The 12266-nt window shown below is 38.8% G+C and overlaps 1 protein-coding gene and 1 non-coding gene across 10 annotated transcripts in view; both read right to left on the reverse strand.

The window, feature by feature from the left end:
* PHACTR1 (phosphatase and actin regulator 1) overlaps positions 1-12266 on the reverse strand; it is a 503766-nt gene that overhangs the window by 458596 nt on the left and 32904 nt on the right. The gene's annotated exons all lie outside the window — the stretch shown is intronic.
* Positions 4363-4436, reverse strand: TRNAT-GGU (transfer RNA threonine (anticodon GGU)). Its single transcript has one exon. It is a non-coding gene; the product is annotated as a tRNA-Thr (tRNA).

Genomic DNA, 12266 nt, shown 5'->3' on the forward strand with positions numbered 1-12266 from the left:
CACTGCCTTCCCAGGAGCCCCACCAGATCCCGAGGCTCTGCGGGGGGTGAGATGGGGATGGGGTGGGGTTGGGGGGGCGGGGAGATCCTTATTTTCTGCTGACTGTTAGAGCACTTATGTTACCTCACAGTCAGCTTTCACAGCTATCTTCTCTCTAGTCTGTGCTCCTTCATGGCAGAGAAATGTTCATAGCCAGTTCAATGCATTGCAGATCATACATGCATGTTTTTAGGACAACATATAAAACCTTTGTGAACCAGAGTAACCTAAATGTCAAATGCATTTTGTGCAGATTCTTTCCTCTGATTAGAATGCCCTTTAATTTCTGAAACCTTTCTCCGCTGTCCCTGGGAAAACCCTACTAATCCTCTGAGGATCGGCCCACGTGCCCTTCTCAGTAGAGTCCCCGACTCCCAGGCAGGGCAGGTCCCTTCACTGGGTCCAGTGATGCCTTGTCTGTCCCTTGTTTGTGCCTTGATTGTAACATTACTTTCCATTGGGAAAAGGCTTCTAAGAACTAGGGGATTATCTACCTATCTTGGTGTCACTAGTGCCTGGGTCACTAGCACAGGGTCTGGGTGAAAGGGATGCTAAAGAGAGGCATGAGGTAAAATAGCTGTTTCAATATCTGGAACTCTGGTTATCCCACTATCACGCCCCTGGGATAATTGTGAAAACAGGGGTAAGAGGCCCCACAGTGGGAAGACACTGCAAGGAGACTTTCCAAATGACAGGGCAAGGGGACCTGATGCTTCTCTGACTCACACCCTGCTTCCCACCTCCTGTGACATTTCAAATTGCATAAGCATCTCCAGCAGTCAGAATCATAAGTGACTAAACACTGCTAGGTCACCTCTTTTACCTGCCTGTTGAGTCACACACTTAACCCCATAAACTGAGTGCCCTATAAGAGGTTTGGATCTCGAATCTGCTTAGTTACAGTCTGAATGATAGCTTGGGACAGGTTGCTCGAGCCAAGACTGAACCTAGGGGGTTAAAGAGGTTTTCTTCTGAGCCTGGAAGCAGATCCGTGCAGAAGGGGGAGCAAAGCAAAAGCATCAACTTGCTGAGGGAGCTCACTGCTGAGCCGCCTGGCTCTGCTCTTCCCCCAGCAGGGGCTGAGTCTCTAAAGCTTAGCGTTCTGGGCTGACTGGGCCAGCGGTTTCCACTAATAATACCAGCGAATGTTTGCTGAGTGCTTACTATATACCAGAAGCTCTTTCAATGTCACACATATTACCTTATCCTCACAACTGTGAAATACGTGCAATTATTATTCCTGATTTATTGAAAAGGAAGAAAAACACAGAAGAGTTCAGCAACTAACTTTCTGTACATAGTGGAGGTGGGTGCAAACCCAAGGGCTGAATTCCACAGTCCATAGTCTAATCCACAGACCCCCAATCCAAACCAAGATCAGAACACAAAGAGAGAAAGAAATGGAAAAGAAATTTTCTGGCCCTCCATACTCATTCATCCTACCAGGACCTTAAATGAGGTAAAAATCCAATCTTTTCTCAGAATCTTTTGTCCAGCAGGGGTTTGACGGTGATAATCATTTTTCCCCAGATTTATTCCCTAAAAAGGATGTGATAGCATTCTAGGTAATAACTGTCCATATAGAAAGAGACGGTGTTGTACCTAGTCACATCAAACTCGTCAAAATCAGGTAATTCCAGTTCCCAACTGACAAATCGATTGTCCCAATGCACCAGGTCTCACTTTCTACATCAAAGAAAATGCCAAGCCCATTACACAATGATGTATAGGCCACATGCAATAACACTTTCTGCTTGATTCATGTATTCAGCTAGAACATGTTCAAGTAATTCGAACAGGATTTATTAATGCCTTTTAATTTTGTCTTGTCATTTTTCCTAGAATTCTCCATCCTTAGGCCATTTTCTTAATTAATAACCTCTCATTCTCAATCCCTTTATACATTTTCTTCTATATATCAGAATGCCCAGAAATGAACTGCAGAGCTTTAAAAAACACCAAGAGAGAAAATGTTCTCATTTATTACCCTATCCCACCCTTACGCATAAATGCAAAATTCCAATTTGGTTTCTTAGTGTATGCACATGTACTTCTTTATGACTGTCAGTTAAATCACATTTTAAAAAGAAAGAAAAGAGTGTAAAGGAGGTTGTTCAAATTCCCTACAGCAAGTCGGGCGCTCCTATGGGAGCCACATTTCATCTACAGCTTCATTCATGGTAAGTTAACAATTATTCAGAAAACAACAACAGCAACAACAACAATAAAAACCTTCTCTCCACTGCTTGAAAAATACATGTGAACTGCAGCAACTGAAATGTCATTTTAAAAGGCTCTCTTTGGAAGGCCTGCATGTGATGACTTTTTTTTTCTATTCTAGTGTAGGTAAGCAATTGTGCTAGAGACAAACAGGCTGGGAGAATTCTAAATAGCTCTTAACTTGCTTCAGGATTCAGCCTTCCAGCTGGCAAGACTGGTATAGGGACATTGCAACGGAATCGCCATTTATTTGATTGAAACTGGATTCCAAACAGAGTTAATGTATTACAGGAGCAGTAGCTGGGAAATGTGGAAATGCTGCATAATATGTTGGAAAGCTGCCCAACTTATCTTACTATTGGATGAACGGCAAAAACAAATCTACTTTCATCTTCGTAAGGGTCCAAAATACAATGTAAGGTGATAAAACATTTTTTATGAAAACATATTAAAGTGTATCATACATATTTATATTTATTCTAAAGATGAAAGCATATTTTCAATAGACATGTTTATAACCTTCACCTTAGCCATACTGACTTTTCCATATTAAAGTAACAGTAAGGCAATGACAAACTAATTTTACCTTCAACATGTTCCTAGATCCTTTGAAGTAAATAAACATTTGAATGTTAAGTTGTCAAATTGGTCAAGTAAAACCATTCTGATACTTTTCCTTTGATATTTGTAACATCTAATAAAACATACCTAAACCACACACACACACACACACACACACACACACACACACACACTCTCATACTTAACTGGTGCTTAGAGTATGTCTATTAAACTTCAGGCTCAACTCTGTGAACTGAGCAGAGTATGTGGCTAAATGTTTAACAACCAGCTTTTTAAAAAAAATTCTAATTTATAGTAGTGTTTGCTGACTTCCATGGTGTAAATAATCTCCCCATGGCAATTTCAAGCTACTGATGTGATGTCACAGAACACACAGTTTGGAAGAGATGTGCCTAGTTTGCTCTCACAAACCTATATGAGCTGGGTCCTGCACACCTTTGAAACTGAGCTACTTTTAAATGTCAAGATTCTGGGGAATTTCCCTTTTACTTTCTTTGTTCTCTTCTTGGGGACCACAGAACTCTCTATAACACAATTCCTTCATTTCAAGATGAGTTAATTAAAATAGGTGATCTCTAAACTTTCTTTAAGATCAATTCTTTAAATATTCAAATAATTTTCCTACTCTGAATTTTAAGGCAGCCTGAATAGGGCACCAGCATTTTTTAAAAATTCCACTGAGTCCAAGTTTACTCCAAGGACCTGGAGATGAAGGGCAGCCTCCATCGCAAAGTACATTATTCCTTCTTCAGTAAGGTTTATTTTATAAAAGTTAGGTATAGCTTTCAGAAATACATAAAACAGGAGGGTCCTCTCCTCTTGTAACAATGATGCCAGTTCTTGTAATTCAAAAAGAAAAGACAACTCAGAGGGGATAAGTTTGTCACTTTGCTCTAAAGCCTGTGCTTACAGAAATTATTAGAAGGAAATAAGGACCAGATATACAAATATGTATATAGATGTTACTAAAAAATGCAGAGAAGGACTCTCATTCATTGCTGGTAGGAATGCAAAATGGTCCAGCCACTTTGGAAGATGCTTTGGCAGTTTCTCACAAAGCTAAACATAGTTTTACCATATAATCCAGTGATTGAGCTCCTTGGTGTTTACTCAAAAGAATTGAAAACTTATGTCTACGCAAAGTCTGCACACAGATGTTTATAGCAGCTTAATACATAATTGCCAAAACTTGGAAGCAACCAAGATGTCCTTCAGTAGGTGAATAGATAAATAAATGTGATATATAGACAATGGAAAGCTATTCAGCACTAAAAAGAAAGCTATCAAGGCATAAAAAGACATGGAGGAACCTTAAATGCATATTACCTTAAATGCTATAAGTGAAAGAAGCAAATCTGAAAGGGCTACATACTGTGTGATTCCAATTACATGACATTCTGGAAAAGGCAAAACTATAAGGACAGTAAAAAGTTCAGTGGTTGCAGGGCTTAGAGGGAGGGAGAGATCAATAAGCGGATCACAGAGGATTTTTTTTTTTTTTTAGGAGGGCACAGCTCACAGTGGCCCATGCGGGGATTGAACCGGCAACCTTGGTGCTACCAGCACCACGCTCTAACCAACTGAGCTAACCGGCCACCCCGATCACAGAGGTTTTTTAGGGCAGTGAAAATACTCTGTATGAAACTATAATGGTGGGTCCATGTTACTATACCTTTGACCCTACCAATAGGAAGTACAACACCAAGAATGAAGCCTAAGGTCAACTATGGACTTTGGGTGATAATGACGTCAATGGAGGTTCAACAGTTGTAACAAATGCACCACTCTGGTGGGGATGTTGGTAATAGGGGGGCGTTATGCATGCATGGAGCAAGGGGTACATGGGAAATCTCTGTACCTTCCTCTCTATTTTGCTATGAACCTAAAATTGCTATTAAAATTAAAGTCCTTTTATCAACACGTTGTACACCCTAAACCTACTCAAGGTTATATGTCAATTATATCTCAATAACAATATAAGAATGCAAAAAATAAAAGTAAAGTCCTTTTTAAAAAATATGAAGAACTCCAACAAGTTTGGTTATAAAGATGGACTGACAGGAAAGCAGCTGTTGCTCTGATACATTTCTTTACATGACAAGTACTTTCTGAGCTCCTCTTATGGGCCATGCCCTATGCCAGGCACCATGATTCAGGGGTGGATAAGGCAGACATGGCCCCTTCCCTCAGAGCTTGGAATCTAGGGGCTGCTGATGTGCCCACTGATGGCTTTAGTTGTTGATGAAACTGTTAAATACACGTTTAGCATATAACAGGAAGCCTTGGGTGAATGTTTGTTATATTGATATTTAATGAAAAGTCACAATAAACAATATCAAGTCATCCCTTCTCTTCCTAAAAATTTGTCCAGGTGTTATAAGGGGGCTTTGGTAATCTAACAATCATCACTGTAATACAACATCAAGATCTTACATAATAAACTAAACTGAGCATGTTTCTTGCTTTTCATGTTTTGACAGGTGCTGAGTGAGCAGCTACTATGCTAGGTACTTTGCTTTATATCCCCCTTTCATGTAATTCTCACAACAACTCTGTCCAATGAGTATTCCCATGTTACAGGTAAGCAAGCTGAAGTTCATAAAGATAATAAACTTACCCTGAAATCGACCGAGTTAGAATTCATCCCCAGGTTTGTCTGATGCAGACCCATGCTTATCTCTCTAGGAGCAATGCTTCGAGAGTGGTCGGAGGGTCATTACAGCTTTGCCTCACCAGAGATCCTCATGTGGACCAATAATCCCGAGACAGTTTTCTCCTTGTATGTATGATGATATATTACAAATCAGTGGGACCTCCAGGCAATTTATCCCTAGGAAGATTAGGGTTCCACCGTTTACTTGCCACTGCACTTTCTTGATCTGCTTGTAACTGTATGGCCTCTAGACCTTCATCACAGTGAGGCATTTAATTCCCACACTAGGCAGAGCCAGGAATATAATGGGAGAAATTATGTGAAACTAAGGCTTAAAACTGTTCTACCACTCAGGGGAGGAAAATAATTGAACCTCAGCAACAGATTTATGGAAGCTGAGGACTTACAGAAAAAATTTATGTTTTTATGAATCCACATAAATAACACAATTGTTCCTTAGGTCACTGAAGAGCAAGCACAAGAGAGACGAAACCAGTAATAATTTAGAAAAGACACTACAATGCACTCAAGATTCATTGTGGTTATTGGACCATATTTGAGGTTTCTAGAGATTGACAGAGAATAAAGTCCACTGAGAACCAGCAACTGGAAAATTACGTTAGCTTTAATACACACCAGTGCAGTTGAGTATTTGCCCAACTGCAGTGAGTGCACTAAATATTTGAATCATTGCACTGGCAGCCATAACATGCTGCTCATTTTCCCGCAGTTCTGAATGATAAGTTTTAGCTATAGCAAAGCTCACATTTGAACATTAACATCTACTTCTCTACTTGATCCTTTTCAAGCATTTAAAAAAAATTATTATTATAACATGTGATTTCTTTTCAAAACCAGTATCACCATTTCCACTGTGTGTGGGATAATACATTTAATATCAATACCTCTGACCTTGGTGTAAGGTTAAAAGGATGCACATTGTTCACAATTGGACTATTTCTCCCCAATAATATATTTTTTATTAATTAACAGTGAATTTATTGTTATTCGTATTTTCCTTTCTGCCACTTGCCACCAAAGGTCTTGGTTATCAAAGCACTATGATGATTGAATTTAAGTAGCCAACTAATACTTTTGAATAAATCACGTACAATTCTATACAAATATGTCTGTGATATATTGAAAACAAATTTGTGTTTGTGTATAAAAGTCCTAACTATAGTTTTTCTTTGAACAAACCACCTATAACAAATGAAGCCGGTGCCAGAGCAATAAGAGAATTAAAGTTCAAGTTGTGCCTGATTGAGTGATTACACCAGCCTCTTCCGTGTTGGCTAAATTCAGTCATTGTTTTCTTTCTACTTCAATGTTGCCACTTTGCGTCTTTAATAAGCTGAACCAAGGAGGAGATAGAACACAGATCCTAGTAGCTATAACTCTGCTGAATTGTTCCTATAATTGAGTTTATGAAAGGACTCTGTAGATGATATGTTTCTTTAGGAGGTAACTTTATAGCAGAAATTGTTCATACAGATCACATTACATGAGCTATAACGAGAAGCGAATGAAATGGGTTTAAGGCTGGTTTAAGCTTACTTTGGGTTTACCTGGTATTATTTTTATGGATGGTTCTAGCTGTCTTAGACTTAACACACATTTCCATTTATATGGCTGCCATTCTAACGAGACAAGTGGTGATAGGATTTGATTCAGATTTTGGTGGACAATAAAAATAAGAGCAAATCTCTTCTCTCCAGAAATATAAATGTTCTTAAGATACCTGTAAATACATGATTGCACAACAGATGCAAACGCGTGAAAAAACTTAGAAAAATAAAGTGAATTTTCGAGTCAACTAAACAGCAAACCAAGCATCATGTACAGTGATCACTGACCATGCTGTCTGGTTGCTTCATAAAACAGGGAGGATTTTTGTGGTGAGAATTGAGTGGTATACGGAGCATAGGTACCACCTTTGGCTAAAATGTCAAAAGCCACACTAATGATTTATTCCTGCATATTTAAAATGAACTTCTTACAAGAGAGGATAAAGGAACACTACCTCAGGCATTTTACAACTTGAAAAAAGATTTAGTCATTGTGAAGTTTTATAAAATTGTAACAATGTATCAAGCATTTAATTTGCTTAAAATCTATTAACCAAATGTCTTTTTTATGTCAAAATGGAATAAAACACACTCTGAAAACTATGTGGTATCATAGATCGTGTATAATGGGGAATCTGCAATTAATCAAAATTTGGTATGGTCTGCATGACGCATCATATCTTCAAACCCAGATATTGGCTGAAAACTTTTGCATGTGAATAAAATCCATAGCATAGGAGGAGCCTCCGAACTGTAAAAATGGAAGACAAAACAATAAAAATAAACTAAAATCCCAGTCACTCATAATTTTGTTTCTGCCTGTTCTATTTTAGTTGAACAAATTGAACATGAAGAAATTGTTTCTAGGACTGAGGAGTTTTTTTCACATGTAAGGCAGCTCTGAATCCTATGCTCAAACTGGTAGAAGCCACTTTTCTTATTGAAAGAGTTGCTTCTTAGCAGATTACAGCCAGAGTCATGAGCGGATATAGCCAGGATGTTGCTAGAAGGCAACATGGTATGAGGTCTGGAGTGAACGAATGCAGGGCAGCTGGCTCTACAGCTGTGCAAACTGTGTAATTCTATGGTTTGAATGGGAGGTAATGAACAGTCCTAAACTTCTGCAGATACACATGGGACGTTTAAGCCTCTCTCTCTCTCAGAAATGAAAGTTTTGCCTGAAATCTCTGGTTGTTTTCTTAAGGTCAAAACAAATAAGGAGGGCATTCAGTTGGAGAAGAGGGAGAAGGTGAAAAAATGGGAGGAGGAGATTGTGAAAGAAGGCTGCACCTGGTTATTTGGCTGAGTGTCTGTCTAAGGCCAAGTTGGACTAATGCCCCACATGACACTGGCTAGTAATTCTAGTGTGCGGTACAGTTACTTTAGCTTAAAAATGACAAGTACCTTCTCGAGGACTATTATCAAGTGGAAGGTTGAAGTGAGGCAGAGATTGCACTAAGCAGTTAAAAATGTATGCAATTCCTAAACACTCATAAAAATTCAAGCCCTCTGTCTCTTATGGATGAGTAATAACATCCTGAGGTGACTGCGTTTCATACAATGCTGAGCGTTGACAATGGAGGCATAAACAAACCCCAAATTATAAATTGGTAGATGCTGTATTCAGTCTTTCTGGACTATTGGGCTGTGTTGAATTTCTGGCCATGGCAAAGGCAACGTTTTAGGTAGAATCAGTCTATTTTCTCACATTTTCATTCTTGTGCTTTATGTGTGCCAGCGCGAGCCATTTAAAGCTGTCCCATTCACCGAAACCACATCTGTTTCTTGCCTTGGAGTAATACTTGACTGTTGGCAAAGCATTTTCACATTTGGTCCTCACAAACACAATGAAAATTAGGCAGAGAGTGTTACGCCCGTGTTACAGGTTTCAAACATTCAGCGAGATGATTCAACTCGTTCGTACCAGACTCAGATTTTGGAAACGGCCAATCTCCGAAACCATGACAGAGCCCTTGTGCTCATTATTCAAACAAGAGAAATGTTCCTGTTGACTCTCAAAAGCCAAGAGTCTGTGATTTTTTTTTTTTTTTAATGTGCTCTCCTGACCATGTGGATGGCATCTCAGACTGAAATGCTGTGTTCTCTCTTTTCCCCCTTCCCTTTTTGCCTCTGTTCTTTCTTCTCCCTGTATCTCTTCCTGTATTCTTCTTTTTACTCCCGTCCTTCAATGCCTCCTCCAAGTTCAGAGGATTATTAGAAAGTCCAGTAGGTTATTCTTCTCCATGTGGCCATTGGCAAAAAAAATTTGTAGGTTGATTCATTCAACTCTCGACAGAAGACAAACCATTCTTAATGTAAATTTCCTTAACTTTCAGAGTCTGAGGGTGACTTTCTGTCTCATTTTGGGGTGGCCATATTCATTCTGTAGCATAGGCAAGACGGACTGAATGGGGGTAAAACTTAGCTAAGAAAATTTGTTCCTTATGTGATAGCTTCTGAATTTGTAGCTCATTTGGTCTTGTTAGATGTGGTAACGAGAAGGCACCTATTTTTTTTTTCTTTCTTTATGGTAGCATCTTGGAAGAATTGAGGAAAGGTGAGGTAGACCATAGAAACACAATGGCGCTTATTTCTCCACTTTGGGAAATGAGTAATCACTATATGCCAGGCATTATTCTAAGTTTTTCACATTTAATGAATTATTTGCCCTTCAAAACAAACCTCCAAACCACTATTAGTCCCATTTTACAAGTGAAAAAACTGAGGCAGGGAGAGGTTAAATGACTTCCCCAAGGTCATACAGCTAGTAAGTGAAAAAGTAGGGATTCAAACCCAGAAAGTCTGACTCGTAGTCACTATACTACCTCAGAAAAGAGAATTATTTCCCACAGCTCCTCTTTCTACTCTTTGCAGGGCTGCATTACGACTTCTGTGGGTCCTCAGTGCTTTTGCTCTTGTAGACTACTTTCACTCCCCAAAAATATTAAATACCGTATTTTACGACAGTGTTGGCATGAAAACAAATATAAACCAACCTGGACTATATTTAATTTTTTTCTGAGTTTAAAAGAAATTAAAACATTTTTGTGGGCCTCTAAATGTACTGTGAGTCTAGACTCTGGGCTCTGGCCCTGGGCTTTTTCTCTTTCACTTTGATTCATATCCGGGTAAGAGAATTAATTTCAATTAGGGGGATAGAAGTACTAAAATGGGTTTCCTTGCAAACACTTTTTCTGAATTCAGAAAGCGCCCTTAGAAACTACAAATTTAATAATTTTTTTAAACCATGGGTTATAAAATCATTTAGATGGGTCATAGTTAGCATTTTTACAACTAAAATATGTTAGAATGGAATGGAGTTGGAGGAGATGAAGTAGGATAATACAGAAAACGTCAGAGTACATTCAAACCTTATAAAGGTGTTTTGAGGAATACAGTTGACCCTCAAACAACACAGGTTTGAACTGCACGAATCTACTTATATGCAGATTTTTTCAATAAATATGTACAGCACTGTAAATGTATCTTCTTTTCCTTATGATTTTCTTTTCTCTAGCTTATTGTAAAAATACAGTATATAATACATATAACCAACAAAATATGTGTTAATCTACATTATCAATAAGGCTTCTGGTCAACAGTAGGCTACTAGAACCAGAAAAGTTTTGAGGGAGTCAAAAGTTATATGTACATTTTAGATGGTGTGGGGGGTCGGTGCCCCTCACACCATGTTGTTCAAGGGTCAACTGTATTTTATTCCAATTATAAGCATGTATGTGTGTTATGTGAAGTGATATAAAGTGCATTTCTTACAGTGAATCCTAGGCAAATATTTTTTAAAATACTGAGCTAGAATGCATTCCGAGTTTTATCTCTCTTTCCCTTAGCCATGTTCATTTTAAAATTTGATTTCATAGCAAAGATGATATGTTTGCTCTCTTGTAATAAATCATGGCCATTAAAAATGTAGATTTTTGAAGTTATATAAAACATGATCCAAATTCCAATTATTCTTATTCCTTTTATTAGCTTTATTACCCTTGCTAAGTTATTGAACCTCTTTGTGACTTAGTTTCCACATGGATAAAATAAGAATAGTAATAATAATGCTAACAGCTAGAATAGGGTCATTATGAGAAATAAATGAGCAAATGCATAATAAGCCCTGGACACAATATACTAAATGCACTATACATGCTGACAACTCAATTACTTGTTTCTGGGCCAGATCTCATTTTTAATCTTACATTTGTATAACTGCTTATTTGATACTGCCACTTGGAGGTCTAGTAGACATCTCACACTTGACATGTCTGCACTTGAACTTCTGACCTTTCCCTCATACCCCCAAATGGCCCTTTTATCCTTCCGATTGTGCAGGCCAAACCATTGACATACTCCATGCTCCTCTCCTTCCTGCATAACCCACACTCAATCCATCATGAAAGCCTGGCTGTACCATCCAATGCATCCAGAACCTGACCACTCCTACCTACTCCTGCTGTACCATGCTGCCGAGCCACCATTTCTCTGGATTATTCTCAGTCTCCCTGCTTCCACGCTGCCCCACTATAGTCTGTTCTGAATATTGCAGCCCCAATGATCTTTCCAAAATCTATTTCAGATCGTGTTACTCTTATGCTCAAATCCCTGCATTGTTCCGCATTTACTAAGTGCAGTCAAAGTCTTGGCAGTGGCCCGCCAAGCTCTATGTAATCTGGTCTCCGTTCCCTCATTAATCTCCTCTCCTCCCACTCTCCCCTTCACTCACTCTTCAGCCACACTGGGCTCCATGCCAGGTCTTGAACATACTGGAACTCTTGATTTAAGGCCTTTCCACTCCCTTCCCCTAAGTTTTCTCCTGTTCTGACCTCCATCCCATATTAGCATTGCTCGTTCCCTTGCCTACTCTGGAGAATTTTGTTCAAATGCCCTCTCAATGTTGTCTCTTTCGCAGTCCACCCCTTTCCTTGCCCCCATATGCCTTATACTCTTAGCTTTCTTTATTTTTGCCTTAATGCTTAACTTATAAAATACTACCCCACGTACTTAGATACCATGTTATTTATTGTCCACAACCCACTTTTAGAAGTTAAAATTCATGAGGGTAAAATGTTTGTTTTGATCACCAATGTGTGCCAAGTGTCTAAAAATGGTCCGATGCATGTTTAATGTCTTAATATTCATTGAGTGAATATTATCATACTATTATTTCTTCTTATCTCCCTCCACCGCCCCCCCCG

This window comes from Rhinolophus sinicus, linkage group LG06 (assembly GCF_036562045.2).
Source record: "Rhinolophus sinicus isolate RSC01 linkage group LG06, ASM3656204v1, whole genome shotgun sequence".
NCBI classification, from domain to species: Eukaryota; Metazoa; Chordata; class Mammalia; order Chiroptera; family Rhinolophidae; genus Rhinolophus; species Rhinolophus sinicus.